Genomic DNA, 27,697 nt, shown 5'->3' with positions numbered 1-27,697 from the left:
CGTCACGAGTGGAGAGGAAACCCTTTAGAAGCGGTTGCTCGAAAACTGCTTTAATTAAGCCACGGCTGGAGAGCTTTCCAGAAGCTACCGTTTACGAATGTAGCTTTATGTAGCTCGATAAAGGATACGCGTTCTCTTCAAGAATATCGCGATAAATCTTGCAAACTACCCATTTCAGATTTTTCCTTTCTTCGCCCTTTAACGTGCTTTCGCCATCGTGCAACCTGAACGAACCTAACTTTAAAGTTTAATTTTTCTCTCATCATTCTTTCATATCTAAATTGTATCGTTTTCAGTAAAAGGAAGATATTTCTTCGCCTTATCGCGTAGGATGATGTCTCCAAAGTTTGTGAATATAAAGCAAAGTCTTCAACGACTGTAACCGATTCTTCTGCTTTCGTGACGGATGCTCGCGATGCGAGGTGCATTCGTTGACCAAACAAAAGGCAGGGAACAGAAACTATTGTACGAACGAAAGCTGGTAACACGCACATCCGCGCACGCTCGTCTTCGCCATTAAATCGAGGGCCCTTTTGTTCGCAGTCCTGAAACTGCAACAAAGTTTCGAACCCTCGAGGCGACTCGTCGATGTTGATAGAAACGAAAAGAAGCTCGAGAAGACGGGGGGAACCCACGAATTGCAATGCGTTTTCGGCGTCACGGTGTCTGGGCCCAAAACCGCATTGCTCGCAAGGAACGACGACCGTGACGCGAGATATTCCTCCTTTTGCGGTTCCCTCCGGCGCGGCAAAGATTTCGCTGTCAAGTCCGACAGGAAACACACGTCCGGCCACATTTTTGCTTTCGAGTACGTCGACTCGTATGCTGTTTCTTATTTCGCGGATGTCTTACGTATATGTACGTGGATCGACGGTTTCCATTCAATGCGTAACGAACGATATCGACGTCGATTATTCGATGAACGTGTGTCACGATTAGTTCGGATAATCAAGGTTCTACTCTATTTCGTTCTCATTCCTTCTATTTTATATCATCATCTTACTACCGCAATGCTCATCTTCCTCCAATCCCAGCTCGTCCTAAGTATCAGCCAGCGAAATGAGCGAGGGAAGAACCCTCGATCCAGAGGGAACTCAAGTTCATTCTTTCTCCCATTTTGCTCATGCCCGCGTTATCGGCCGTGTCAGAGAAAGTTGTGCGAGACGACGACGACGCGACGTCGTCTCGTATCGGGTCTCGGCGAGAATGTCGCGCGTTTACAATACGCGAGTTTAGTGTCTCGCGCGCGTACTCGCCAAGGAAACGGCGACCGGCGTCGACGTCTGGAGATACTGTCACGTTCAGTCGTTGACGTTGGCAACGGCCAACGGTTCTCGTTTCGATTCGACGCAGTGGTTCCGTTTTCTCTCTCTTTTTCTCTTCTCTCTTTCTCCGTCTGGTCTGTCCAAGCACAGTCGGAATTGTTCCCGCGGCGGAACCAACGTGGGGAACTTGGTTCCGCGGTCAGGAAATTGAATATCAACCGGCGACAGCTTTGTTTCGATAAAATTGTAACGAGACGTCGACACTGTGACGGGTCCGCGCGACGGATAAACGCGTCAATCTCGTTCGTCTCGTCTCTTTCTCCTCTCGTCGTTTTCTCGCCCCTTTTTTTCATCCTAACTGCCAGTTCGCGTGTTTTCCCGATGAAATTGTTCGATTATTTGCGAACTTGCATTTCGTCGTTTTATCGCGCTCGTCTCTGCTAACGAGCAACGAACCGTTCCGTTCTTTCTGACATTGGCAATCTGACAATTCCGACGTATTTTTTAACGAACACTCAAAGCGCTCGCACAATGCATTCTCACTTATTTGTCTTTTTTATTGTAGCAGAAATTCTTCCTTTACATCAACCGTATATCTCTACTATTCAATTTCAAAACGTTTTCTTGTAAATTCATCTAATTATACCGTGAGAAGTGTCATATCTATTTTTGTCTCTATAGCACAAGACGAGAACAGGAAAAAATTGATGTTTCGGAAATTCTTCGGATTCAACGATCGGTGTCTCTCATTTAAGCAAGAATACATTTTTCCCTAAACGTGTTAAAAATAACCATTATATTTGGTCGATCTAACAGAAACTTTGACGCCAAATAATCGATACCTGCCTGATATGATAATCGTGTTCTAATTGTAGTAGGTGAAAAAAAAGGTTGGAAGAGAGAGGAAACAGGCTGCTTTCTCGCGGTCACCACCCACCTTTTGCTGGATGTTCCGGGGCTCGCGCACGCATCATTGTACGTCGCATTAATGCGTCGACTCGGAACAGCTCATTGTGCATTATACGTGACATTGTGCTCTCGTTAACAATAGCGGGGTGTGGCGTTGCATCGTGCGCTCTCTTTGGTTCTCCCTCTCCCCCACTGTTTCCCTCCCTCTTTCGATTTGGCGGGCGAAATTTTTGTCGATTCTTCCGACCAAGCACGTCTGACCACCTTCTTTCCCATTCTACTGACGCGCATTCCACGTCGCGCTTCGAATTCGACGCAACGTAACCGCATTTGCGGTCAGCAATTTCCTCTTCTCTCTCCTCTAGCTTTTCCACGGCTCTGCCTAACGAACCTTCGACGCGCGAACGTTGTCGCGTCCTGCTGTTGATGCTGAATATATTAATGTCGCAATTAATTCGCGGCTGCCTCGTTTTCAACCAACCAGATGCGATTGTTTCGAGTTCTGTTTCCCGCTTTCGCGCATCCGCGCTTCTATCTCGTTACGCGTGCCAACCGGAACGGATTAATTGATCGAAAATAATTACGAAGACCGAGATTCGTCGAGAGTTATCTCTCTCTTACCCATTTCTTTTTTATTATTCGGTAAGCTTGTTTCCGATAGGGGTTGGCCTTCCCCTTAATTTTATATCCTACGCACTTAATTTCCCAGCAAATCTCCATCGTCCGTAAGCCGTGCATGCTGAAATTTTATTCACCCGTTCCTCGAACGCGAAATCTCTCCAAACACCCATTCCAACCCTTTCTTCTCCCTCTTTCGATATTTATATTCGTAACGCGGCACGAACGTTTCCTTCGCGCAAAATTTAAAATGCAGATGGGCCCCTCGTTTAAGAAGCACACCAGCGTCTCGGCCTACGTCCCAATTAATTTCATTATCCCCGATCCAGCAACTCAAGTGCACCCTTTCCGCCATTCTGAAAGGGGAACTCGGAAGAGTAAACACGTAGCTCGGTTTCGTTCGAACGTGACACGCAGACGAGTCAATTTCGCGTTGAAATTCTCTCTTGCTTCGACCGCTAAACGAAGAATTTTTTAAACAGCACCACCCCGTATATTCTCCTTATCGTATAATACAACTGGCAGGTGGCAATCGTAACGGAGTAGAATAATTTGCGAACCCCGAAGTCTCGAGTAGAATAGGGTAACCGGTTAACGAGCAACAAAGAGAAGTTTTCCAATCCATCGACAAAGGCCGCGAGGTACGTTGAATTCCTAATTACCGTTGCGTCCTTGTTGAATTTCCGGTTTCTCGGGAAGAAAGCTGGCTCGCAAGACGTTTCTCTTCCTCTCAATGTACAAAGTTTCGGCGGTTGCTGGCGCTATTCATACCTCGACCTGGTTGAATGGCCCTTTCTACCGTGACCACCCTTTCACCCTCTGTATCCACCGTCGCTGGCTCGCATAAATTAAGCAAACTACGTGTTTAAATGCAAAGCGAGACTCGCGAATAAGAAAGGAGAGGAGAGGCGCCAGAAGGGAGAGCACTAGGCCTGCTCGTTGTCCAGGCTCTGTTTGTTCTAAATATGCATGTTTCGCGATCCGAGGGTGAAAATCAGCCCCGGTCCTCGTGTAAAATTGAGTCACGTATTCGAGCAGCCAATTCCCGACACAAGGGGTGTCTACTCTCCTCTCTTTCTCTCTTCTCTTTGAATGGAAATCGATATCGCGACAGTGTACCGCGATAATCGTGTTTTTCATACCTTGTTCGTTCGTCGGTCTAACAGTCTAACAAGGGGTGGCACTCTGTTCAACATAATTTCGTATATTTCGTGTTTCGTATACGTGGACGAAGAGCGACGTAGAATCGAGTAAATTTCTACTTCAAAATATTTTTAAAGAACGAACAGCGATTCGAAAATTATACTCAATTTTTTCTATTTGCGTCATTTGCCTGATGCAGCTGCTTCCTGTACGAAAGATCCACTTGGAATATTCTCCGATGGATATCCAGAAACTGCATTTATAAATCATTTCCAAAGCAAACCAACACGTCGAATTTCTCCTGTGCGAGTAGCTTTCTCTGCTAGATCTCGTCCTCGATTACCAAGCATCACGCCGAGTATCCATGGTTGTACGTAACTTATCTAAACGACGCGACGGATCATGTATACAAGGGAGGAGCGTACTACGGTGGCGGCGTTTCACGAAATTTCATCAGGAAGCTCGTTCCTCCTGGACGCCCATGACGTCTCGGAACGAAGGTAAACCGCAGTTCGAGGCTTTATACCAGACACTCGGTTGGATGTTGCCTGCAAAAGGGGTTGCGAGTACTTGGAGGGAGGCTCCATCGGGCCCAAGCCGGGTTTCGGCATTGTCTCGGCTGGGTTTTACGAGGTGACGGAAACTGACGAGAGGACGAAACATGGAAAGGGAAACAAGAGAGACATACTGGGTCGAGGAGGTAACAGAAGGGGTGGAAACGGAAGGAGAGGGTTAGGACGCTAAGGGCGGGCGTTCTTCATGGGGAGAAGGAAGTTTACACCTATCTGCTAATTTTACGAGGTTAGTTAACTCCTATAAGAAGCTTACAGGACGAGGCTTTTACACGGACTTGGTAATTTCATAATTTAAACGAGCTCTCCCTCTACCGATGTTACTCGGCCGCAGACGAAAGCTTTCTTTCTCCTTTTCCGCCTCTTATTCGTTCTTCTTTTTAATCTCCGCTCACCTTGTTTTCCCTTTCTTTCGCCAAGAACCTTTCAAACGCAGAATCATTTTGTTCGAAATATTCGCGCAGAGAATACGCAGGATTCTTTGCAAAAGTACGAGGGTGGTGTTGCGAGCTTGTTATGTAAATGCAGCTGCCGATGTATTTTTGTTCCGTCCGTCGACGTGCAACGTGACATGCTCACCGCAGTTCTTCGCTTTAATAAGAATAACATTCTCGTTCTTCGTTTCGGTTGTCGTATCGTGGAGTTTTATTTGTCGTACACATCGTTGAAAGGATGGAAAAAGTAGGCTATCGAGCAATTTCGACATTAGAATAAAATTAGAAGACTACGAGAACAAGACGTAACGAAGTACAACAAAATCAAAGATGCCAACGATCGGACATTTGGCAACGGGAATTCGGAGAATCGCATCTTTCATAACGCTCTCACGGAGAGTAGCACGGATCGATGTTACGAGTCGTCTTTTTGAAGGCGCAACTGCTCGCTTCAGCCTTCGCTGCTCATTAGACGTAACCGAGTTAATTCTCACGACGTGTACGTCTCGAGTCGACTGCGAATTTCCATGCAAATTCATTGGACGGGCGTTTGGCAGTAAAATTTTAGTGGCCTCGCTCGCCACCCCCCTGTCGCTCGAGGAAACTTTACAGACTCTGTAATATCCCTTCTCTTGCTCTCTCAAAATTAACCGAGCCTCGTCGTTCTCCACCCTATAAAACACGTTCCATCGAACTCCGATAATTTGCCAATATTTATCCTTCACGCTCAATTCCGTACCATACGATTATCGTGTAAATTTCGTGGCAAGTAAATAGGAGGGTGAAAAGCTCGTGGAACGAGTCGATCGAGAAAGTTGTTCGTCAGAAAATCGTCCTCTCGATAGGATCTTTGCTTTTTCGCAAGGTACCGTTCTGGTATTACGAGCTCTGTTCGGAATTGGACGAAAAGAAAGAGAGAGAGAGAGAGAGAAAGAAAAGGTAGGGAGGCGAGTAATTTGCAAGGTGGTTTACAACTCTTAATCCTAGTTCTTTCACGGGACCATTAACGACTAACGAAGCATTGTCGACTCCCTTCCTCCATGAACGGGGCCGCGAAACTTTCCGAGACATTAGGGACACGAACGAACGATAAACCCGGCGAATTATGCCTCGATTATGCAAAATACTAGAACGGGACACGTCTATCGCCGAAACGTTCGTCGATCGAGAATTTGTCTTATCTGTCTAGTTATAACGATTGGTCTCGTAATCTCATATTGTAAGAATGTAATAGCTTTGAGATCGAACGTACGTATAAACGTAATATGCAAATTTGATACGCAACTTTAACGTTTGATCTTATCGTTTAAATTACTAATTTGTAATTACGCACGTTATATAAAAGCCGGAGAAACTTCAGAATAATCCGATATTACTGATTCTGAACTTTATAAAAGATGGAGAACGCATTACGCGTGTTTCCTCCCTTCTACCTTAAACTCGTTAAAAATATGCAAAAATTATTCTTCGATCAGCTGCTACTACTTTGTAACCTCCTCACGATCCATCCTCCTTTTTCTCCCTTCAGGCATCTGCATCGTCCATAAACAGTTTTTATTTACGGGAACCGTCAGTTTCGCGAGACTCGAAGCGAGCCCATTCGCATGTAAATCGCTTTTTCCATCGCCGCCACGGCTTTCGCTGCCGGAGATATGCAAATATCGCTAATTACTGGTAGCGACGGGATTACACGGTTCCTCGGTGCCCCCTCTAATTCCTTCCTTGATTCTCTTCCATCTTCCGTATCCGTCGTTCGAACCCTTTCCTTTCCGACGGAGGGGAGCAGAAGCTTTTGGCTTCGTTTGCACCTCTTCGACGTCGTTCGTTCAAGTTGTTGGGACGATGTTCCGTTGCTGGAACGAATTACGAAAAGGTTCGCGAGAATCTTGCGAAAGACTAATGAATCTAACGCAGAAATTTAGATTGGCTACATCCTACAAGCCGACTCTTATTAGTTTCTTAACTTCGTTACATAAGTACACGATTAACGCGAATCTCTACTACCAACAACGTGTGCTTACGTCATTGATCAATTATCATCGGATAATTGATTACAGTAAAAAAAGGCGTTCTATCTGAAGCATAAAGTAGGTCGATCTTAAAATGCAAATTGTAACAGGAGAAACATCAGTTACCGAGAGCAATCTTAACGAACAATTTTTACAACAACGTTGCTCGCTGGCTCCATTCGTTCGTAAAAATTTATTTCGACTCGATACCGATTCCACGTCGCTATAGCGCTAGCCAGGGAGGTGCGATTTTCAGCAAAAGCTTTTTGCCTAAACATTCCTCGCTTGCGCGCTTCGCTCACGCGTAGGATTGGTATTATCGCGTCGGACCAAGTTTTTACGAGCGAGCGAAGCCAGCGAGCAACGTATGCGGTGTTTCTTTACCATAGCTTGCACTTTACAAATCTTTCTTTTGTTAATAACATTGTAAAGGGTAACGAGCGGCGGTTAAAACCTTCCGAAGGTTACTCGGCAGAGTGTCCTTGACACATCCGCCAAGGTTAAGGTCAACGAAGCTGGCTACCCTATCGTCAACGTTCGCGCAAAATACATCGGTCTTGAATATGCGACGACTATTTTAAACGCACGCTAACACTTCTGGAAGAATTGAATTTCGCTACATCAGAGCTGGCGTATCACGCTTTACGCAGATACTCTGAAGTAGGTGCTAATACTCGCGGAAATATCACGTTGCCTCCTTCGTTCCTCCGTAGTTCAGCGTACAGAGATAACAGAATGCTCTCTCATCTGGCTAAAGCAGTGTTCGTCCAGGGAATAGCGTGTTCTTCACCCTCGAGGTCGGAGGTTGCGACTGATAAGAGTCCGGAATTAAGCTCCATCGTCAAATAGGCAGACGAGACATCCACGCGTTCGCTTCCGACGTGTCGACCTTTCTCTGGCACGTGATTCACGCGGCGGGATAAGAACGATGCAAGGACGGGAGACGAGGTGGTTAACGGTCGTAAAGGAAAATTAGGGAGCTGGCTAGGATTAGCGATACGAGACAAAGCTACGTTCGGGTGAGGAACATTCAGGAAATGGAGTCTATTCATTCCAGTAGCAATGAATCCGACGCGAGGCGAGTCCTGGTCCACGCTGCAGGCTGTGGATCACTCGCTGCTGGTGATAAAGGACCAAGGATTTGCCCGGATTGCGCTGTTTCTCGAGGCTTTATGGACTTGGTTGCGTTGCCTGTTACGTAGTCCGGCTTTACACATTCAGCTCTCTCTTTACGTGACGCGAATGCTTCGATCGGAATTGATCGTGTATCGAATCGACGCGACTTTGATCATTAGACTGCGGACTTTTATGGAAATTTATTGTTTTACGCAATCTTTATTGTAACTAAAGAAATAGAACTTAAACAGAGATTCGTTCTTTCCTAGCTGTGAAAAGATATAACGAATACTCTACGTGGGATATTTCACGCATTTTTGTATATCACTCGTTCCGTGTCTTTCTGCATCTGTATCTTTCATGCATAAAAAATTATGCGATTACTGATTATTGCGTAACTATTAGATAGGACGAATTCTATGGAGTTTGTTTAAAGATTAAACAGATTTTTCCTCGAGAATTGTATCGGCGTGTTCAAAGAGTCGTACAGTTCTGTTCACCCGTAGTCTTCGATTGTACTCGATTTCTATCAAATAGTCCAATTCGTCAAGTCGCATACGGTGGCTAAAACAGAGTTGCTAGTCATTGCACAGCCGCGCGTGGACTCTTCAATTCCTGTACGATGGTATCGTGTACGACGTCGTGTACCAGGAGGAGGCAAAGAAGGCGTGTATCCAACCATTGTTTCTGTGGCCCTGGCCATGGGACGAGATTCGTGATAAACGACACGAGAAACGACGGACGTATATGCTGCCGTTGTTGGTCCCTCGTGTGTTTCTTTCCTCCTTTTCACCCCTCCTTTTCTTGGTTCGCGCACGTTTCTCCGCACGACCCGTCGAAGAGAGGAGGCATCCTATCTGCTGGTAGGATCTTCTGGACACGTACACGCGTGTTCGCGGCCTGCCGGTCGAAGCATGGATGCGACGCTGGTTATTACCAGGCCGTAATGAAAGGTTCCAGTCTCGCCATCCAAATTATTCCTGGATATAATGTAGTTATATCTTACGTCACACTGCGTTAATTCGTTCGTGCTGCATTTACTTAGTATTCACTACGATGAAGACGAGTTATGTAATTTAGATACATTAAGATTTCGCACTTGGTTTCTCATTTTCGATTATTATCGATTGAAAGCTAATTCAAATCTCTAGAATTCTTTTCACGTGGAATACGGTTCTTTCGTGATAAAGAGAAATCAAAATCATCGCTATCACCGATACTGTTGCCTTCGAAATTACTTTAAAAAAAAAAAAAAGAAAAAGAATGTCTCGTTAGGACAAAAGTATTTGGGCATAAAATTATTCTGCTATTTAAAACAATAGAATTCCGTTTATCGGAAGGAACGGATTAAGAAACGCTCATCGTCCATTATATTATTTATATAAAGAGAGTTCGGCTATTCTTGACCAGCGATAAAGCATCGAGGAAACAAAAGCGCAAGCAGATAATACTCTCCTTAGAATCCCCGCAATAATCTAATTTACAATCTCCCCGCGTCTTATCCCGCTTTCACAAAGGAATTCCTCTTATTATCGTAAAGATAAAGGGAATATCCATCATCTTGGTCCCGCGTGGACCGACAGGAATTCCCGAAGATAACCAACGGAGAATACCATCGAAATGGTCAGAATTATTCGCGACTCTGGTAGAAACCTAGACAGGGTACAGTGTCTCTGAGCAAACAGGCCAATAATCCAGCGTCGCGCAATAAACGGACCGGTTTCCCCGGGCATGGACAAAGGGATATCCATCTGATAAAGCGCACATGACGATCGTGTGGGATGTATCGTGCTCTCCGGGGGTGGCATGAGGTACGACGGTTATTACCGAGCTATAATGAGAGGGTGGACGAACGAACAGGCATCGGAGCCATTTTTAGATAAGGCGAAGCTCTCTCGCTCGCTTGCGGTCAGGGGTTGCGTCGAATTACGGGAGACACGGGCAGAGGGACCATTTTCATTACGCACCACCCCTCCACCAGTTTCTCTCGGGATGAAAGCGCGTGGGCAAACATGGCTCGGGAACGTCGCTAACCCAAGATATATTTCCCTTACGCTCGAACGCGCAAATGTCTTAGCAGTTGCCCTGGCTATTTCGATTCCTCGAAAGGGGTAGTCCATTGGGAACAAAGGAAATTTCGAATGGTAGCCCGAGAGTGTATTATTTTGGACTATTCGACCGTTTCGTTGTAGGCTAGAGGGTGGGTTTGATAAGGCAAGTTTCGTGTTCTTGGGTCGGATCGAGGCGGTAATGGATTTGATTTTATTGTTTCAGAGATTGCTGGAATATTACTTGGCCGATACTTTTATTTTTCTACTTTCATACATTGCCTCTTACGTAACATCGAAAGTAAATTATTTAAAATTAAACGTCGAAATACATCGGAGGTATTCTTACGTTTGTCGTTATTTTTGTTTCAGGTAAGCTGTGATTCTCGAGGAACACGTAAAACAGATAACTCGTCGGGATAAACTTTATGGGTAAAAGAATCTCGTTATATACTAACAACGATATATTACTTCCTCGATCAAGCCATACTTTCCCCGTTACCCGAAAATTTATACAATTCCTAAAACACACGATTCTTCTTACTAACAACTAAAAATTTATTCCATCACGCGCTTAACGCGAGCTCTTCCGAGCATCTTAAATTTATCGAGCGGAAGAACCGCCTGTCGTCCAATAGATTCTCGCGGCGAAAGCGGCCGTGCCTTTACGGATTAGCCTATAATCGTAATTTCGCCCTCGGGCCAGGAATTTATACCTAGCAGTAAACCCTTGGAAATATGACCGTGTTGTTGGAGGCGACACGCGAATGCGCGATTTGATGCGCGCGCCCTGTTCTCAGCCAAACGAAGAGAGAGAAGATCGTAGGTCCTCGTGGATCATCGCCGCGGTTGTCGCCGCGAAACGAGAACCGTATTGCATTCGGTCCGTCGTCCAGGGCCGCTGAATCGGGATATGCCAGCTTTTATTAGCGCGCAGTTGCTTCACGGGTATCAGCGCGTGTCGCGTCGTTGCAAGTAAATCATCCACGGATGCTTCCAGAGTCCCTTTGTGCTGTCAGAAACGCTTCGACGAACCCACGTGCGCTTCTCCTCGTTGCTTATCCGATTAGGGGACACGGTACGCGTTGCTGGATCGAATATTGTTTGGGTAATTCTTGGGATAATAACGCCACGAGGATGTCTCGGATTTGGATAAGTAGATTCGGCGGTGATAAGACGGATAGAGTTTCTTTCATTTGTGTCACTAAACGAGTCGCTAGATTGAAAAGTTTGTCGTAGATTTTGAGTTGGTAATACGAAGCGGAGAATTAATGCGACTCAGATATGGAAATAGAAATATGTAGGAGCAAGAAATATGAAATCGCGCATATATTAACGGAATATTATATTTCAAGAGACTTAACGAGACAGTGGATATTTCGGTGATCTCCTGACGCGCGTGCGAGTTTCGAGAGAGACGCGTTCGCATCGAAATCCGCACCGAGGACCGGTTACTGGTTGTGCAATATGAACGTCGAGAGCTGCAGAGAAGTTCGCTTGGTGGGAGAAAAGGTTCACTGGAGAAAAAGAACAGAAACGAATGCGGTCCGGTTAAGTCCCAGGGGGTGGTTGTCGTCCTTGTACCATATTACCACTCCGAATGTTTCTCATGGCCTTTGTGGACGTGATTAAGGCGTGACACCCTGGAGAGGGGAATACTCGAAACTCCTTTTACCTTTAATTATATTCTTCGTACATCGATTGTATGGAAATATTAAACGTAGGATGCGAAAAGTCGTATGATTAAAAATTTCTCCTGGATCAGCCTGTATATTCGTAAAATTGTTACGATTTTATAGAATCTGTACTTTAATTCCACGTGGATGTTTTTATTAAACGTATTAATTCGTTTCGCGAATCTATAGGAAATTCTCGGTCGCAGCCGGAGCGACTCAAGTAAATGTAGATTCAAAAGTCTCGGTAGGAATTACGAGGGAGTGGTAAAGCAAGAAAAATAGATTTTCGTGCAAGGGCGAACGACATTGTGTCCCTAGAGGAGTTGAAGGCGGGGGCGCGCCTCCGCATATCGCGTTCCAACAGTGGGTGTTGCAAGACGATCTCCTCTTAATCGACCGGTGATTTACGAGTCGCGTCGCGAGATTCGCTACGATGATTGCCCGGCGATTTCGCGCAGCTGCGACCCAACTTCGGCCTAGGATTTATGCAATTATCGTTACGTCACACTCGCCGAACCAGGCTTGTAGCTGCACGCACCTGCAATCAGTCACGAGGAAGAGAGTCCAAGGAGACTTGGGTCCATCCTTTCGAGTTCCCGCTTCTTCATCCTTTTATTTTTCCACCAAAGGCAATGAATTTTTCTACGACGCGAATCCTGTACGCAAAATGGTGATACGCGTCATCGATTTTAAAACATATATTTTTCAATCCTGTTTATAATTACAGAAACATTGGGTGTTACGATATCGAAGATGTTGCCTCTTAACAGTTATTTGACTTTCTACAAAACTCTGTCAGCTATTTTCAAAAGGCTTACTAACTGCTTCTTTTCGTTTCTTAATCGTGCCATATTAATCGGCGACTTTCTAAGCGACGTTAGAACAAGAAAAAGAATTGTTCCACCGCGATCCAACCCGAAACGTTCAATTACTCTGTCATTTTTCCTTACATCATAGCCGTAATCGAGAATACTAAATCCCCGATAGAGAACGTAATTCCAATGCCTATGTTCCTCTCTTCTGGCAGGTCTTCAACGCGTCGCGTATCTCGTTTCTAGTCAACGTGGGCGCCGACTACGTGACTAATCAGTCCACGGCCCTCGTCATCGGGTCGTTAACCTCTCATAGAATATCGAGACTGTGTATCCTCTCGTTTCTTTCTTATCCCTGTTGTCCTACTTCTATTCCGAGACCCCTCGAATCTCCCTCTTACCTGCTCTTCCTTTCCAAACCTAACCCACTTTCTCCACGAAATCTGCCAAACTTACTTCACCGAATTTCCTTGACCGTACCACCAAAACTCTTCGCGGTTTCGTGGATCCACAGCCACGTCACGGAAAGAAGGGCACCGCCTCGATGCAAAGGATCGGTAACCAACTGTAATTCGAGATACGCATCGGGAACACCGATCGCTTTGCAGAGAAGAAAGGCGAGAGAGACGAACCAAACGAGGAGAGGCTGAGACGCAAGGGAAGGTTTACTCGGTGGACTCTGTCGAGGTCTCGCCCTCGTTTCGCTTGCACGGGAGGAACACGGCTCTCGCGGAGGTCTGTGACCTTAAAAGTTACTCCGGTGAGCAGCCGCGTCGCTTATACAGTGTGTAATAAAAGGAACGTTATCTTTTTGCTTTGTCGTCATTCAGGGAATTAGGTGGATTAGGAGCTTACTGGCAGCTTATCTCCGTTTCGTACCATTTTTAGAACGCTCTTCTAGTAAAAATAAATAAGAGTTCGTTTCTTCTTTCGCGATTTTAACAATGAATTGTTTCTTACCGTTACAAAATATTTTACGTATAGTAGTTCTGTAGAATATTTTGGTTCTTCAACTTTTTTTTTTTAATTATTTTGAAAAGAAAGTAGTTCTTTTTTAGCGATTTAAAGTTGTTTATTGAGCCCAAGAATACAGTTTTAGGTACATATTCACAATAAACGGTTAATTTTTGTAATGATATGTTAGGCAAGGTACCGATACGCGGCGGTACGACGTAGCCATGCTGTATTATGTGTCGGCGCTTTACATCTTTCGTTGTATAATACAATTTTTGGGTTTAAGCCGCTGGGGAGCGGAGCTTTTTTTTTATTTTTTTGAGAAAAGAAAGTAGTAAGCCTTCTTCTATGACACCTTGTACCTGGAGGAGGGGGCGGATCGGTCAGGTGAGCAAGAGGGAGGCAATACAACGAGACGCAGACGAGCAGCCGCGAGTACCGAGTAACCACACCTAGCCGAGCAGAGCCGCCTCGTATAGATACGAGTCCGATCTGTCAGGTAGTCCGTGATACATGGGCATGTGCACATAATAATATCGTGTGACAGGCCGCAAGATAGCTGGCGTGGGTCGACAGACAGGGAGTGCCACTTCAAACCGCGTCTCGCCTTCTCTCCTCTTTCTCTGTGCTCTTGCTGGCCTGTTTCTCTTCATGCCCTCTCTGTCTTTCCTATGTCCTTTGACATTGCTTCTCCCTCTGTCTTTTTCCTACAATTCTATGGAAAATTCGTATAAAACCGTATACTTAAAGTTATAGGTCTATAACGTTTTATTTTACGAAACAAGTTGCATAATCAGAGCTGTATTTATCAAATGCCTTCGCAATGGACCTAAAGTAATCGAAACAGAATCAAGAGATCAAACGTGATATTCAATATATTACCTCGTAGGTGATCATTCATAACCGGTGACTAACGTTTCAACGGTGAAATGATTATATCGCTAGGTTGTGTGTTCGCCAAGGGTTGAACAAGTTTGAAGGGGGCAGGTTATTTCGAATTCCTCGGAATTAAGGAAGGTTCCATAGGGAGCGGAATGTGTCAGGAACTTGAGGGATGAACCATTAGACGGACCCGAAGATTTCGTGAGATCTCAAGGGTTTTGAGAGTAGAATTGCGAATTCAGGATGTTGGAGATTGGAAAGCTTAGAAATTGGAGAAAGAGAAATCGAGGATACAAAGGACTAGATCATCTAGCAATAAGTGTTATGTTAGCATCCGAGACCCATAGTATCGGATGTAAAATGGGATGTAGAATTACAGTGAGCATGGCGAAAATCGCTTCATTTAAGAGGGTCGTCGCTGTAAATGTTGCAGAGGATACAGCTAATAAACGTCAGCGCGCTAATTCGCGAAGTTAACGACGATCGCTCGTTACAGCTTTACGATCGCTTGTAGCAGTTGGTTGGCAATCTACCCATGGAAAGTCGTAGCGAACGTAGACTGTCGATATATTGAGCCTGCTAACACCGCTTTTGAAAATGTACTCGGTCAGCTGCGATAAGGGTTGCACAATATCTTCGATAATTTGATCAGTACCTGTATCGACAGATATGTAAATGACCATTGACTATGGTGTTTTCGCGTTAAATCGATTCTCGTTCAGGAAAGGATCATTTCTGTCATGTTCTACACACATACACAGAGTGTATCTCGTCATCGTTCTTATATACAAATCGTTTCTTTACGTCGTAATAAAAATTCTACAAAGATACTCTATTTGCTCTACAATTTGCGACGCTTTCACGATATTCAAATTGGGTAGTCGAAAAGGATCTCGAATTCGAATCTTAGTGCACAATTGTATTTATTATCCTTGGCCGCGAGATTTCTTCGTCACGCGATCCTGCGGAGTATCTAAATCTCAGCCTGAGCATGGTTTAAGTCTGAGTATAATTTACGGGCTACGCCGAGCCTTTGCAGAGGATTGTCAGATAAATCTGTAGCAAGAGTTCTCCGCCAGCTTCGGAACACTTGCAGCACGCGCCGCAGATCGCAGATCTACGTAACTACCGCCAAATTAGTCGATATTCTATTTGCCGGTAGCCGTGGCTCGTACGTGGTTACAACGATCTGCCAATTTTCTACAAGCTACCGATATATCGCTTGCAATTGAAATACTATAGCTTTGCATCGATGGTCGGGCGCAAGAAAGTTGCTACATACGTATGTAGCAGTATTTATTTGAATCGATCACGTAAGAATATCTTCGGAAAGAAATTAGAAAAATATTTCTGACAATACGCGCAAACTCGTTATCTAGTATCGTAATTTTTTTGGAAAGTGCACACATTTATAAGATTTATATGACAACTGGTATATAATTAGGAGCAAGAACGTTGCCTTTTCTTATACACGTTGTCCAGTACAAGAACGAAACATGATACCGCCAAGTAAACCTATGTATAAGGTAGAATTATGCATTCCAATTAATCGATACGACCAGGAGAGTTGCCAATTTCATTCCACGCATTGTACAGTCACAGATTTGAAATAGATACAGTAAGGCGAACGGGGTTACGGAACATCTATGCGTTTCTATTAATTGGGTGGAGTACATTCCTATCGAACATACGTTACGCATTTGTACTATCGTCAGGGACGCGTATCAAACAGGAAATGGAAATTGCGAAGTTGCACAATGCCCACGCGACCGAGAGATCTCCATTCGAGCGTGTACTTTATTGATAATTCAATAATTGTAGCTTTCCAATCCTTGTATATCGCCGTTTGAATCTTCCATGCAGAAGCTCGTGACAGTATTTGAACGTTCGTACAAGCTTTTATTACAAAATAATAATAATAAAAATATAAATTACACATTACGTACCAGCAGGAATGCACGGATACTTCCAACGTAAGATTATCTTACTGATTAGCAAAGAAAACGTTCTCCTACTGCTAATAACCTCTTCTACGAGGCCAACCGATTTTTCCCGATCTCGAACCAGGTAACGAGAGATGGTCGCGCGAACTGGATCGCGATCTGGTTCCGTGATGGATCTCCGCGAGAAAAAAGAGATGGCGAAGACCAGCGAAGAGGAATGAAGAGGAGAGAGAAGACTAGTCTGGTCAGACGCAGCCACGCAGTCTCTCCCTTCGCGTCGCGACGATCTCGATTTCCGATCCCAGCTTTTCGCCGGTTCTTCAGGTTTCTAGCTCTCCGGGGGACGATGTCGGACGAAAAAGCTGACCGGTCGCGTTTCCTTTTTTCCGTCCAACGTCACGAACCCGTTGCTCGTACAGACTCGTTTCTAACCTTCTTACGTTAGCGAAGCGTTCCTACTTTTCTTTTAAGAATTTTAATACGATTCAATTCACGTAACTTACGATAGCTTGGTATTTTGTTAGCAATTTAGTTAAAGTTTGAATTATATGAAACAGCACTCGATAGGTCACGAAAATATAAAGGTGAGAATTTGGAAAGAACGTTCACCAAACAATCGCCCTGTGTCCAATCTGAAAAACAGGTGTTAAAAAATGTTGATTTTGTTTCGTAATCGTCCCTTACCAGCGGAAAACGCTGTCAATCCAGTGATCGATATCGGTTTTCCGTTGGGAAGACGCGCGTGTACCGTGGAGGATGTAGAAAATTTCGCGCGACACGGAGAGTACGACTGCCGCATACGAAAACATTCGCGTCTACGAAAATTGAATTCCAAATTGAATTCGCGATGAATTTCAATACGCACTAGTACTGAAACCGATCCAAGTCCGCCTTCTTTTAACCACGAGCGTTCATAAATATTAGAACGCTTATAGAAAAGTTTCAGCCTTACGACATTTTCTTTCAATAGATTAAGATTGATTTTTAATCGATTAATTACTTTTTACCGGCTGTTATATGTATAGCAAGAAAGTCGTTTAAAAGGAATTCTATGATATATTTAAAAATTAAGAAACGATTTCTACGATATATTTAAAAACCATCGAAATCTGCGAAGCGGATGAGATATCGATAATTACTTTTTCTTTATTATCTGATCAATTACCACCATATTTTGACGCAACATTTGCGAACGGGCATGTAAAGTGCTCCAATATCAGTAACATCAAAGATATTCGCAACGACTCGGTAATCTTAAGAAAACTTATCTTACCTCGGGTTGTCCCATTACTCTCGAAACTTAACGATGAATCCTCCATTCTGTATATTTTCCTTGGGGTAGTTTACCGCCGCGTTTGGTGCCGTGACATCTTCCAGCCAACTGTCTAAATAAAATATAAGCGATACACGGTGCTTATCTCGACTTTATCACGCTCTCGACGCGTTTACAAGCATCATCTTCTATCACGATAGCGATATACGTTTCAGAGAAGCTGAAAGGGAGCTGAATGTACCTCGAAGGACCGCCGCGTGTTTTTCCTTTTTCCAACGGAAGCGAACACGACACCGGACGCTTGTTTCTTCGTCAGAGAACACGTTGCAGAACGAACGTGGCGCAGAGTCTCGATCGGCATTGATTTCCAGATCGTTTGCACGCTTGCTCGCTCGTTTAATTGAACCACCTACGGGAAAAGAGACACGGTTACAAGAGAGAAAGGGAGACATTGGCGATGAGTACCGGTTTTCTGCGACCACGTAGGCCCGTTTTAATTTATTATCCGGACCCGATCTCTCGGCTAATGGAATGCCCGGCGTGGCTCGCGGAAAAGCGCCCGGCATTTCTATCCACCTCCGTAGCCGACTTCCAACAACGACTACTTTTTACGAGCACCGCCTCGCCGCGCCGTGTGTCGCGTCGTGTTCGACTTCGTTTTGTCGCGATCGATCGTTCACTCACGGTGATATAGGAGATTGTAGAGCATCGGTAACGTGCTTTAAAATGGTTTAAAGGAGAAACGAGGATTGTCGGATATGTCGAGATACGCGGAAAAGAGTCTTAGTTCTCGGATACAAAGATACAGTGGCTGTAAAAAGTATATTTGTACATACCCTTATTATTCAACCGAGCGATCTTTTTAGCAGGCTCGACATTTTATGTTCATATTATTCGATTTTTATAGTCGTATAAGAGTACTAACGATCGCTATATATGTATTTTGGAATACGTTCTTCCAACTTTCTGCAAGTTTTTAATTTTCTGCAAGTAAGTTTTGACGTGGAATTGATCGACAGCGTATTGAATTCAACGATTGTTCTTTTATAATAGATCCCCGAAGGAAAAGTTTCAGCCGATTTATCCTGTAACAAGGCACGAATCCGTTGCTAGCGATAGAAATGCGTAGGAGTGACAGGGATAAGCGCGAGCCGTTGGTTCGCGGCGTGTAAATCGTGAAAGCACGCAACAACGTATTTTTCGGGAAAATTATGACATCGTACGAAGACGTAATCGCGACAACCTGAGACAGACAAGAAGCGGTCACGTGTAAAACCGCTCGAAACGATTATTCGCGACCGGCATCTGCGGGCGGAAGTGGAGGTGCAATCTTCGCGCAGCTGCCCGATAAACCGAATGCGTCTGAGGAGCGTGGAAAAGGTGACGTTTCTATGCGGAAGTACGATCGAACGCGACAGAAGAGATTGGCTTCGGTCTACGACCAGTTTTTTCAACGATGTCGCTCCAACTGTTCGCCTAGGGTGCTGCAAGACTAGTACTTCGACGAAGGAAAAAGTTCCCTGTCCGTTTTTTGATGGATGAGGAAAAAAGACACTCAAGGGAGAGAAATATGACTTTGACTAAATATAAATTTGGAATTTTTCAAGTGGAGTCAACATACTAAACGTTTTACTCGTATAAAGCTGAAATTACGCGTGGCTGTAACGTTATAAAAGATTGTCCTGTGTTAAAAAAATCGGCCGACTTTATTAAAAAATTATTGCACGTATGTCGCCTTAGTTAAAAATCGCTTGAAAAGATATAAAGTACGTGGGAGTACGAGTTAATAGCAAAAAAGCATAACTCCATTTACCTAAATTCCATTCATCGGAACGAAATTTTGGTTGATGCCCGAATCACTGAATTTCTGCTGCTTTGAATTCGCTCGTCTGAACATGAGCTTTTATCGCGTGAACGAAAAACGATCGATGAAAAATTGACGAGCTTCTATTAATACGAACTTCAATTACATAAGTGACTCGTTCTTCGACTCGCAACTCAAATAGAGTTCCACTGCGAGTCCGTAGGTAAGTCAATATTACAGGAACCTTATTTTTCTAAGGTGCATACTCACTGTAACTAGCATTAGCTGTGGCTACGACAGGGACCTTGTCGCCGGGCGGTGGGCAGTGTATAAGCGGTTTGGCGAACCAGCAGCGATATTTCGAGGGATGCGATACATAAAGGCGGACAATCGTTAAAGGAGCGCGGCTGGTCGCCACAGACTTTACGACTTTCCCGCGTCATAACTCACCGGGGGCCAATTATTGCGAGAACAATGGGTTTTTCTGCCGTTTGGCTATTACGGCACACCGAGAGGAGCTTCGTCTTCGTGGTATAGTCTCCGTGTTGTACATCGTTGCGTACGACGTACGTTGTGGTTCGTTGTCGAGAGCGGTGTTCCGCCGCGTTATATCCGCTTCGTTCGGCTTTCATCCAGTCGCCACGTCCCCTCGTTTGCATGGTAAATGCGCGCGGAAGGATAATTGACAACCGGTGGCTGTCGCGAATTTCCTTCGCGTTTAAAAAAGGAAAAGTCGCGATGCGTGCCGGGACGTGTCGCGTGGACAGTGAATCACGCCGCCTACGCGACACGACAACGCGCCTCGAACATCGCAACTTGGCTTTCGATGGATAAAATTATGCTTCATAGCGAATTTTGCGTTTGGCGCTGAAAATCTTGGTAAATTGAAAATATTCCTAATTCGGAATAACAGTGTACGAAGGATTTTATTCCTTGCCTTGGCGTAATTTTTTCTAGAGCGCGGATTTTTATCCACTTACGGGAAATCTGAAGTTCCAACAGTGCACAGAATCCTAATCTCTAACAGCTATGATTGCTTTCTACTTAGGTTATGTTTTATTTCATTAACGTCTATGCAATTTCACATCCCAAAGATACGAATCTAGTCGAACATCTACGTAAATTGAAATTGATGCAAATCTTTGTCCAGAATTAAAGACCAAAAATAGGAGAATCGACGAGCGCAGAAAATTAAAAACATTCAAAGACGGAGTTTCAAAGGGCAAAAGTCTGGTTGTTCGTTCCGACATCGTAACAACTTCAATTGCATTCGGCGGAGCAGTCGGTCATTAGAAGAGGGATCAAAAGCGAGCGTAACGGTTCCGTGAAATTTTTAATGGACGATGATTCCTTTAAGCGCACCGGGGGCGTAGCATGCCGTTGCATCGGATCTTTCCTCCGTGTCGGTTTAAAAATAACCGGCAACCCTGCGACGTTTGTCGACACCTTTGTACCCGCCTCTGGTCGACGTTTCTCGTGATGACTTCGAGGAACTCGTATCAAGCCTCTGACGAAAACGAGTCGTGACTTCTGAAACCCGTACGAAAGAGTAGGGAAAATGAACTACATCTGTAAAAACTCTTGACGTTATCCAAAAAGAAAGGAAGAAGTTCCTTTGGAACTGTACTTTTTCGTTCTTCAAAATAGTAAAGGAATTGTTATTATTGTTTTTACTGTTTTCTTATTTTATTTTATATGCAGGGTTGAATTTGAGAATTTTCATATTTCGATGAAAATAGCGACGCAAGATATTTTATAAACGATACTTATCCTCGAAATGATCTTCTCTTATAAATCCCTGAACGAGGATTCAATTTTTCAAAATGTCCATTTTTAGTACAATAGCGCTGGTCCCTACACATCGAGGAAAATTTATCAAATTGATGGACAGCGATTTCTATTCGTTCAACTCGAAAAGATCCTATCGAGGAAGGTTTCATTAGCAGAGAGGAACCGGTGAAATCACGTTCCTTCTCTGATTGTGGTGGTATCTCTTCGTGTTCTTCGGATCGAGGGAAAGCAGATAGGCGGAATGTGGCCAGGCGCCATGGAGGGAAACTTTAAATAGCGATCGAGGCCTGGCGCGAGGATCGTCGGGGCTGTTGAAAGACAGGAAAAGAAGATGAGGTTGTCTGTTGGACTTTCGCGCGGAAACACTCGACACTGGTTCGATGAACGATCTTGCTCGCCGTTTTCAGTGAAACAATCGAAACTTCTCTCTCGGCTTCCGTCAAGTTTTAATTAATACCAAAGTTCCCGACTGCATTGGGAGAAGCGAAAGGTGGATTGCAGACCCGCGTGCTCCGCTATATTACAGTAGCAGCCGAGTGTTGCGAGCAATTTCAAAGGAATTCCGAGTTCGCGCGTTGCTCGCCTCTGCTTCCGGTGTATGCACACCTCTGGAAAATTGACTCGAGGCTCGAGCCAGTGTGTTTATTTCGAAACATTCCCGCTTTATTACAAGTAGACCGAGGATTATTATGTATCTTACATTTCACTCACTTAAATTTAGTATTCTTTTTCTGCGAAATCTCGCTATCTTATTATCGGTAAAATCGTACGTAAGTTTCAGTTTCCAGTCGACATAGCTGCTCTTAACAATCGGTGCAATTGCTTCTGTATGAAAAGTAATCCGTCTTGATCGTAAATTTCCCTTCGGCGATAACTATGGTTCGGTACAGCTTCCAATAAACCTCGGTCGAGCAGCGTCGACTTCGATAACGATAAAAAACAGCCGCTTGTCTTCCTGTTCGGCGAATTTATACGCCGTATACGTATTTATACGTCGTATATCGGGAGGACGCAGTTCGCGGTCCTCGATTTAGGAGCGTTATAAACAATCATCAGCCGTGGAGGTGCATCGTAAACCGCAAACAATCTTGGAACGTGGTTTAAATTCGTGAATTTCCGTGACACGATTTTTGGTATTCAAGTACATTACTACTACTTGTCGTAGTCGAACGTTGTGCTCTTTCTCGCTTATATTTTAACCTTTCACTTCCACCTTCTCCACTATTCATCTGCAAATTTATGATTTAGAAACGAGGAGCCGAATATTGACGCTTGGAAAACGAATCGTTTATCGTCCGTGGTTTTGGTAATTTATTATCGGGCGTCTTAAAATATCCAAAGTAGACTACTCGATGTAATATTCGGTGCATGCAACGAATCTCTGCTTAATTTCGTTTCTTTGGTTTCGTCACATCCAATGCACATTCATAGTCTTTTGTAAAATATCGTCAATAAAATCGAAAGCGAAGACAGAGAAAAATAGAACGCTCCAACGATCCGAACCATAAGGAAAATTGTTTAAAAGTGTCGTTTCACGGGTTCCGAGGGATGTCTGAATGATGGAGTCGACGTAGATCGAGCTTTGTGTAACTTATCTGAAAGATGAGGGGTGTTGTTCGCACCGAGAGGACGGAGTCGACTCGCCGGGAGAGATCGCCGTGTAACCGCAACCCACGAAGAACAAGAGCGGCGAGGCGGAGCTGCCTATCTTTAGAACGACTCGCCGTAAAAATATTCTCAAGGATCTCCGAAGGCTCTCCCCCAGGGAGGAAATGCGGCCGGCAAGGTTGAACCCGTATGACTTTTACCCCGTGGCTCGTTCTAAATAGCGCTCTTAAGTGCACACACGTACGACGCTGTGAAAAATCCAGCTGAAATAAGATTACGACCAAGCCTTTGTGGAGTTTCTATGCCAATGCGCGTAATTTTAACTTTTTTTTAAATAAATATCCGAACGTCTCGTGTCGAAACGAATCTCTTCGATCGTAATTTAACTCGGATCCTGTTATTTGTGTAAAAAGAGGACCGTAACCGTTGCGTGGAAGAGATCATACGTTCGATACACGTTCTTCGTGATTAATACCAGCAACGCGGGGTGGAATTGAAAACACGATCCGGGAAAGCGATAACTCAGCGAGTTTTAGCGACAAGCGGCAAGAAAATTACCGCTATTACTAGCGGTTCGTCGTTACTCAGATTTTGACTGGTCAGGGTTATCGTTGAAGCTAAATCCAGTCAGCCATGCATCGTCCGCAGACAACACGGAGAACGCGTAATATCGCTCCGGAGGAAAAGCGTATCGAGCGTGAAGAAACGCACACGTGTGTATAACTATCGGTCGCCGTCATACGTCGCCATACGGTCTTATTTATGCATATAGGTGACATTTTCCGCCAACACGCCTGCTTCTCTGTACGATTGTAGTAGGTCGATCAGAAATAACCAATCGGACCGGCATTCCTTCGCCTAGCGCTCCATTTTCCTATCTCGGAGCAATACGTGCCTTGGAAAAATTGTGGATTCGCGTTCGAGTTCGCGGCACCATGACACGCGCTAGCGCTTGGATACGGACGCCACGGGATCTATTATCCTTCGACTAGAGCTAGGGGAACGAGCAGCCATTATGGTAATATGCCCGAAGGAACCTCCTGTGTTTCTACCGCGATATTTATGTGCGTCGCCTCGCGCCGTGGTTACAGAACCTTCCAGCAAGAGAAAAGGGAACTTCTCTATGAGTCATGAAAGGGGGAAGAAGCATTGGTTCGCGGTTGATTGATGACGTTAAATTGTTAGAGACGAGATTTATATTACAAGTACAAGAAAGAACGTTAATTCGACAGAGGAAGGTTGTTCTTAGGGTAAACGGTTATTTGATGCGCTTAATGCGTTTTGGAGATTCAGTCGAGGAGCCTATTTTTAAATTACAGAGGATTTACGTGTCTGTAGTTCGGTGTTAACTATTCGTCGTTTTCGACTTGACGCTACGTTTCAAACGAAAAATTCAACAAAATGTAATTCGTACCATTTAGTATCGAAAATATTTAGAAATATTTCTATTTTTCCTACGACAAGTTCCTAAAAATTCCTAGAATTTACCAATCGACGAAACTTCTTTCCGCTCTCACACAATTTTGTAAGCAGACAGGGCGATAAAACTGACGGAGATACGATTTCTCATTGAGATTTCTTGTCTCCGTTGTAATCCTACGATGTCTGCGAACGACAGGCGTAGACAGCGTGTCTAGTCGTTGGCATTCGAATTTCAACTCAAGTATTTTTCCCGAGTCGTGTTTTCTCGCCTCATGTTTTTTACACTTTCTTTTTCCTCCCTCCTCCTCTTTCTCTGTCTTTGTTTTCTCGAGAAGCGGCAAGATGCGACCCGGGAAAAATCTTCTAAAAAAATTACTATAAAAAATTTTCATAATTCACTCTCCCTCCTTCTCTCTCTCTCTCTTTTCTCTCAAAGAAGAAGAAAGTGTGAGCATCTGCAAAAACACGAACAAGGCAAGGGGTATGGTGGTGATCGCGTGCCGGAGCTAGTACAGGGATGATAAAGAAGGTACAAACGACGAAGGAGCGCCATTTCGCAAGGAAACGTACGACATTGGCTTTTATGCGCGCAATAATGCGAGAGCACCGGCTGTCAGGACCGTGTTGCAGGAAACGCGAGCGTTTTCTCATCCCTTCGAAGATCGTTATTTTTCTCAATTTTGCGAGGAGAAAAGTGGAAAGAACGGTGGAAAGAGAGGAAGCTGAGGATTCTGCAGCTCGTTCCGTGCGCTTTATCGTCCTAGTCCGACACCGTTTTTATTTTTTCCTTTTCTTTTGCTCGATGAAAGGATACGGCGCATTGCGCCATTACGCAACGCCGAATTATTTGGGTCGTTTGTTTTTCGCCTGGACATACCGTTGCTCGTGTCGAGTTTCGTCGATCGATGATAATGTTACGTATAATTCTCAGTCTATCTCAACTGCTCGTGATTAGTACTTTGAAGGCGTTTATAAACATTTTATGCTCGCTCGATATGATTTTTTCGCGAACGTTACTCGTAACGGGCTCGTCAGTATTTCCTGAAACTTACAGCAACTTTTTATATACCTAGTATGTACGTACACCAGTTTGCGCGAGTCTCTTGAAGAATTCAGCTGGTTTAGTTCATATAGCTCGCTGGTTATTTGCTATGTATGTATCCGCTACTTCTTTTTGCTTGCTTTTATACGTGAAATTTTTTAAACTACGCTATTAAAGTATGAAAAATTAAAAATATTTTTCGCAAGTTTTATTTTCAGAGCGTAATATCGACGTAAAAACGTTCAAAGGACGTGCACCTAGAGTAGTTTTGCGCTATTTTTACAGCGGTATAAACATTTCCTGCAGGAAACATGCGATTTCGTCTAGCCGTTTTCACCTACCAAATCTGAAACTGGAGGTTAAGGTTCGGAAATTTGTTACGTTTGAGGGTGTTTCTTAACGTTGACAGGACTTTTGTGGAAAAGAAAAAGACGTCAGAAGTTCTCGTGGCTTTGTGCAGATTAGCCGTGAATAATGCACGACGACACACCGCTGCGAGAAACTGCTTCGCGTCTTATTTGCCGAATGACGCGAGAGGAAAACAGACGGCAACAGCGTCGAAAAAGGAGGGAAGGGGTGGTGCAGGGTGTATAAAAAGCGAGAGGGATCCCTTCTCCTTTCCCTCGTGGAGTACCTTTCGTTTAATCCGGTTGAGTGCGACAAATCTTTCTGTCCTTTCTCCCTTTGCCTTCTGTCGTCTTTCATTCGGTTTTTCCCCGTGGACTTTCTTCTTTCCCTTTCTTCCCTTCTTCTCTGATCTCCATCTGTTTTATCTCATTTTTCTTCCCTTTTTCGACGTGCTTCTTCTCCTTCCACCTCTTTCACTCGCGTGTTCACCCTCTTAATCTCTTCTGTTTAGTACGTCTCTCCTTCTCTCTAGCGCTTCGCCGTGCTTGTCTGTTCGAATGAATATTTAATTCTTACTTATCCGTAAGGAGGACGGCGTAAGCGCGAATAAATAAGCCGGGGAACAACGCGAGGAGGATGTTTCTTAATGGTAATCCGTAGACGACATCTGCGCCATGCCTCGCACTTCCTCCTAGTTGGTACTCTTGGTTAGTTTCGCATTCATTGAAAATCCTTCGATTTTGTCGCATTCGATTTCGTAAGACAGTGTTACTTTTCAAAAATGATACGTTTCTTGCTTCGTCGATAGCCGGAGAATCATTAACGATAAAGAACATCGATGAAACGAGTGTGTCTGGTTGGTGTCATGTCTGACTGTGATCAACGTTATCTCGGATAACGAGTCATTCAAATTTTTATCTTTTTTCTTTAGAGTTATTTTATTATTATTTTGATTAATGGGATATAAAGGATCGTTTGAGATCCCCTGGATGTTTAACGCGCGTCTCGTGGGGGCTTGGCTTTGTCTTATACCGATAAAGCGAACAGCTATACGATAATGAAATTTACTCAAGGAATAAAATTGTTTATATAGCTTGACAGAGTAATAAGACAAATGTAAACTAAAAAATCAAACGAATAAACGTGAAAACAAATAAATAAACGTGACTTTAGAAATATCTCTTAGATAAATACAGATATACCACACGGTTGAAACAGCTGACGAATCTTTTCTTTTTCTTTTTATACTTTCCACCGTCGTCTCTGATACATTTAAACGAATACCGAAAGACGCACTGATAGTGATTTAAAAATTCATGGAAATAAGTGTTTGCTTCTCCAGACGTTCCATATGAAATGATTTCGTAAAGAAAGGAGCCTATATGCAGTATCGAGCGCGAAATTAATAAGTAACAGTCCTTGAATTCTCATCTACTAACGAGCTAACGTTCTGTGATAAAATCGTAGCATCTCCTCTTCCGTCCTGTCTCGTTCGCTCGTTTCTCTTACCTTACGGAACAGGAAGTACAAAGGATTTTCGCAAATGCTCGACCACGTCTCGAACGAATAACTTGTTGGTTCGTCGCGACGAATGTCTACGATCGTGCGAGGATCGCTTCTTGGCGCTCTGTGTGCAGCCCGTTGCACGCGTACGTGCAGTGAATGGCATTGAGAAGTCTCTATCTATAGAGGCTAGATTAGAGTGCATTAGCCTCGCCGCGACTCCGATGGAGATATCTTTCGCTCTGTTTTGCGTACACGCACCGCCACTACCGGCTATATTTATAACCGCGTCGCGCGTTCTTGCGCTTTGCACACCCCCTCCGCCACTTATCGAGGCTGATAATCGGTGCAAATATCTTTGGGAATTTTTACCTCGTTAAGATCTCTATTGAATCGGTTGAACGTCTAGATCTCGTTTTTCAAACTCGATCTATACGACCTGGTATCTTTGGAATTTTCTAATTACGTTATAGAGTTTATTGCGCAAGATCTTTCTAGATTTCGAGATCCATACGTCTTTTAAGA

The 27,697-nt window shown here is 44.1% G+C and overlaps 1 protein-coding gene and 1 long non-coding RNA gene across 5 annotated transcripts in view; one reads left to right on the top strand and one right to left on the bottom strand.

Annotated features, from left to right (window-relative positions):
• Nucleotides 1–27,697, top strand: part of heca (hdc homolog, cell cycle regulator) — a 167,710-nt gene that overhangs the window by 99,124 nt on the left and 40,889 nt on the right. The window lies entirely within an intron of this gene.
• LOC143303659 (uncharacterized) lies at nt 13,666–18,017 on the bottom strand. Its single transcript, XR_013060175.1, has 3 exons — nt 17,896–18,017; nt 17,655–17,766; nt 13,666–17,013 (listed from the first exon to the last, which is right to left on the bottom strand). It is a non-coding gene; the product is annotated as an uncharacterized LOC143303659 (long non-coding RNA).

Source organism: Bombus vancouverensis, chromosome 15, assembly GCF_051014615.1.
Source record: "Bombus vancouverensis nearcticus chromosome 15, iyBomVanc1_principal, whole genome shotgun sequence".
NCBI classification, from domain to species: Eukaryota; Metazoa; Arthropoda; class Insecta; order Hymenoptera; family Apidae; genus Bombus; species Bombus vancouverensis.
Note: the sequence above shows the minus strand (reverse complement) of the source record. Positions and strands in the feature narration are given on the sequence as shown.